The following is a 4794-nucleotide window of genomic DNA, read 5'->3' as shown; positions in this document are numbered from 1 at the left end:
GCTTTGTTTCAACACCCCTTCCCTCTTTCAGTGTGGTGTAGTGGTTAAGAGCGGTAGTCTCCTAATCTGGGGAACCGGGTTCGCGTCTCCGCTCCTCCACTTGCAGCTGCTGGGTGACCTTGGGCCAGTCACGCTTCTTTGAAGTCTCTCAGCCCCACTCACCTCACAGAGTGTTTGTTGTGGGGGAGGAAGGGAAAGGAGAATGTTAGCCGCTTTGAGACTCCTTAAAGGGAGTGAAAGGCGGGATATCAAATCCAAACTCTTCTTCTTCTTTCTAAAAATAAAAAGCACGACCTGCTTTTTGCCCCTGGGCAATTCGGCTCCAGGGACCACGCATTCACTCCATAAGACGCACAGACATTTTCCCTTACTTTTTAGGAGGAAAAAAGTGCATCTTATGGAACTAAAATATAATAATAATAATAATAATAATAATAATAATAATAATAATAATAAATTTTATTTATATCCCGCCCTCCCCAGCCGAAGCTGGGCTCAGGGCGGCTAACAACAATCAAATAACCAAATAGTTGAATAATCACACATTCTAAAATATTTCATTATAAAAATTAATTAAAATCAAATTGATGGCAACCAAAATACTGTGCAGGTTGCCAGAGGAGGGAGTCAGGCTGCGCCCTGACCAAAGGCCTGGTGGAACAACTCTGTCTTGCAGGCCCTGCGGAAAGATGTCAGGTCCCGCAGGGCCCTAGTCTCTTGTGACAGAGCATTCCACCAGATTGGAGCCGCAGCCAAGAAGGCCCTGGCTCTAGTTGAGGCCAGCCTAACCTCTCTGAGGCCTGGGACCTTAAGGATGTTTTTATTTACAGATCGTAGGTTTCTCTGTGGGGCATACCAGGAGAGGCGGTCCCGTAGGTACGAGGGTCCTAGGCCGTATACAAATATGGTACTTTGGCGAATATTTAAAGAAATATAACAATCAGATGAACTTCTAAGTAGGGTTAGATATATGATTAGCAGTTAAAAATTACACTGCAAACCCAGAAGTATGTCTTCTGGTGTGCAAACTTTTTCGGAAGCCGAATGTGCTCCGTTCAGAGTGCCACACTTCCGTTTTGAGTGTTACGTTGAGGTCTGTCTGTTTTTGTTATTTTGCGTTTTTGCGGCTCTTTTTTGTTTCTTTTTGTGACTGTGCAGAACCCAGTTCAGCTACTGATTGTGTGACTGCAGTACATTGTTTATTGCTTTCAGTTTATGGATCAATGGTCTCATTAGATAGTAAAATTCATGTTAAATTGCTGTTTTAGCGGTTGTTTCTAAAAGTGTGGAATGGAATGATATGTTTTGCATTACTTTCTATGGGATAGCACACCTTGGTTTTGGAACGCTTTGGTTTTGGAATGGACTTCTGGAATGAATTAAGTTTGAGAACCAAGGTACCACTAAGATATGTAAAATGCATAAATATGTACATTTTTTAAAAAAAGGATTGGGCTTAAAGTATTCTGATCTCACAAGAGAGCATCGTGTGGTCCCATCCAACTCTACAATTCTATGAGTCTATGGAGCTTTAAAGTGCATACCTGTGTCTAGAAACACAGTACAGTAGTACCTCGGGTTAAGTACTTAATTTGTTCCGGAGGTCCGTACTTAACCTGAAACTGTTCTTAACCTGAAGCACCACTTTAGCTAATGGGGCCTCCTGCTGCTGCTGCGCCGCTGGAGCACGATTTCTGTTCTCATCCTGAAGCAAAGTTCTTAACCTGAAGCACTATTTCTGGGTTAGAGGAGTCTGTAACCTGAAGCGTATGTAACCTAAAGCGTATGTACCACTGTAGAAAAACAAGTATGGAAGAGCCCAGAGTCAATGGGGTTTTGTGTTCTTAACTCGGTATTGAATTTTGACTCTCTATGCCCATGTGCTATGATTTGGAATGGACTCATAACATAGGTGGTAGATGTTTAAGTGCTTGCGATATATATTGGCGACATCAGTTAAGGGTCACTGTTGAAGTGCTTGCTGTCACATTGATTTCAGCTGTGCCTGTATTTATTTGCTTTTCAAAGAAAGGTACTTATTCGTTCAATAGCACCTAACTCCATATGCATTGATCCTAGAATGAGCAGAAGGATCAAAGGGTCCCTAAGAGCATTTTCTTGACTTTACCGTATGTCTTAGGTAAGATCCTGCCACAAGGAGGCAGTCTCTACCAGTGTGAAGTGGTAGCAACCGAGAGCCTTGGAAGAAACACATCTAGGAGAAATTCCACCGCTGGTGAAACGAACTCCATGTGGTTTGTTTAAGCAAATGTTTTGGAAGCATCTGTATTTATTTATTTAGATTTATAAACCTGCCCTTCGTCAAACAGATCATAATACACAATCAAGTTGCACAGATGTCATAGGGAAATCAGCGTTCCCACACCTCGCCCCTGGTTATATTTATTTGGAAATAAATTCCATTTATTGCCATGAAACTTCCAGGTATGCTCTTTGAGATTACTTTGGATCCAAAATGGGAGGTGGTCTTTGTGGACATTTTATCTCTCTCCCCCACCCCTTAGACACCCACATTTGCCAAGTTTTCAGGGGCATTAATATGGGCAAACCCCTTCACTTCTTTCTCCCCCAAATTTATATGTAAAAAAATCTGTTTGCAGCCCTAATTAATTGCTGTATCAAAACCATTAAAAAGGATCTTCCGTGGCAACACAAGAACGGGCCTTCTCTGCAGTGGCTCCCCGCCTGCGCAATGCTCTCCCCAGGGAAGTTCGCCTTGCGCCTTCATTATACTCCTTTAGGTGCCAGGCGAAAACATTCCTTTTTAACCAGGCCTTTGGTAGATCCAATTTACATCCTATGCCCTTTTAAAATGGTGTGGTTTTTTTGGTGGGGGGGCTATTGGGTTGTTGTTTTTATTCTTACTGGGTATTTTGTGGTTTTATATCTTGATTTTATTCTGTGAACCGCCCTGAGACCCCTAAGTATAGGGCGGTATATAAATTCAATAAATAATAATAATCTTCCTTCAAATCCTATAGTGATCATATAGCCAATCAGATCCACTAAACTGGGCTAGATGCCAGTGTCTCAATGCATCTTAACACATCTAGCCAAATGTATGACATCTAAACTGCACACACTTCTATTTGTAAACTGTTTTTCTTGTTTCTCAGCAGTTCCTGTTTATCCACGATCTTGCCTAAATCTTGCCTGAAGCCGATAATATTATTTGTTTGGGGGGGTGTAATAACTTTTGTGTGTCAAGACATGACAACTCTTGCAACCCAGGAACAGATCGCCTTCAGACGAAGATTATACACGGACAAATTTAATGTATTTGTCAAAACCAAAATGACACCTGGATTAGCATATACTTGAGAGAAACAGTAAGTTTATCCATCTACATATACTTTAGTAGCCTTCATTATTGCTGTTTTCGTCTGCTTTTCAAAATAATGATAATTATGTCTTCTCTTCCCCACTTTCCTATTCTTTCATTTCTCTTCTTTCTTCTTTACTTTAATTTACTATAATAATCTCAATAGCATTATTTTTTAAAAGACTGTTAATGCGTTAAATAGCAATCTTGACTAACAGAAATTGAATAACTGCTAGGTTTCACTTGAGGTACACCGGATGACAGATATTATAATGTAGTGAAGAATGTTTATCAGGGACGTTATAAGAATGAATACCGAATCTCCTTGCACTGGGGGAAAAATACATTTGTTGCTCATATTAATATAAAAATGTTATTGGAGAGTGGGATGGTATTTATTCAATGACCCACCTGAAAAGCAATGCATCTGATGCAACAACAAAACCATATTACCTCTATACAGGCACTTCCGTCGTTCAGAATGTTTTCCTTTCCCATCCAGCCAAGGCAGGAAAAGCTATCCTAGTTGTCTGAAGATAAAACCCTTGAACCTAAAGGAATTATTTTGCATGTCAAAGGTGACTCCACAACATGATCGGTCTGACTGCATGTAAACACAGCCAGGCCAGAAGTGATGTGGGATCAAGACTTCAGCATCCCTAAATTGCACTAACCACTACAAAAGCCATTGCTGCAGCAAGGATGGAGAACAGTGAGGACAGGAGCAGGCAACCAGAGCTCTTAGGACATCAGGTATGATGAAGGGCAACAGAAGCTCCCAGCGCTGTCTCTATGGTCCATAGATCACAAGAAGATGCAGAGATAGAGATACCCAAATCCACATGTTGCTCCCAGGTTTTAGCTAGCATCAGCCTAGTCTCATTATGTTAGTGCAGGCTTCCTCAACCTCGGCCCTTCAGATGTTTTTGGCCTACAACTCCCATGACCCCTAGCTAGCAGGACCAGTGGTCAGGGATGATGGGAATTGTAGTCTCAAAACATCTGGAGGGCCAAGGTTGAGGAAGCCTGTGTTAGTGCATAAAATTGCTACATCCACAGTTACTGAAACAGCAGGGACGCGGGTGGCACTATGGTCTAAACCACTGAGCCTCTTGGGCTTGCCGATTGGAAGGTCGGCAGTTCGAATCTGTGCGATGGCGTGAGCTTCCATTGCTCTGTCCCAGCTCCTGCCAAGCCAGCAGTTCGAAAGCACGCCAGTGCAAGTAGATAAATAGGTACCGCTGTGGCAGGAAGGTAAATGGTGTTTCTGTGCACTCTGGTTTCCGTCATGGTGTCTCGTTGTGCCAGAAGCAGTTTAGTCATGCTGGCCACATGACCCGGAAAGCTGTCTGTGGACAAACGCCGGCTCCACTGGCCTGAAAGTGAGATGAGTGCCACAACCCCATAGTCACCTTTGACTGGACTTAACCGTCCAGGGGTCCTTTACCTTC

Source organism: Podarcis muralis, chromosome 9 (assembly GCF_964188315.1).
Source record: "Podarcis muralis chromosome 9, rPodMur119.hap1.1, whole genome shotgun sequence".
Taxonomy (NCBI): Eukaryota; Metazoa; Chordata; class Lepidosauria; order Squamata; family Lacertidae; genus Podarcis; species Podarcis muralis.
This window is presented reverse-complemented; position numbering follows the sequence as displayed.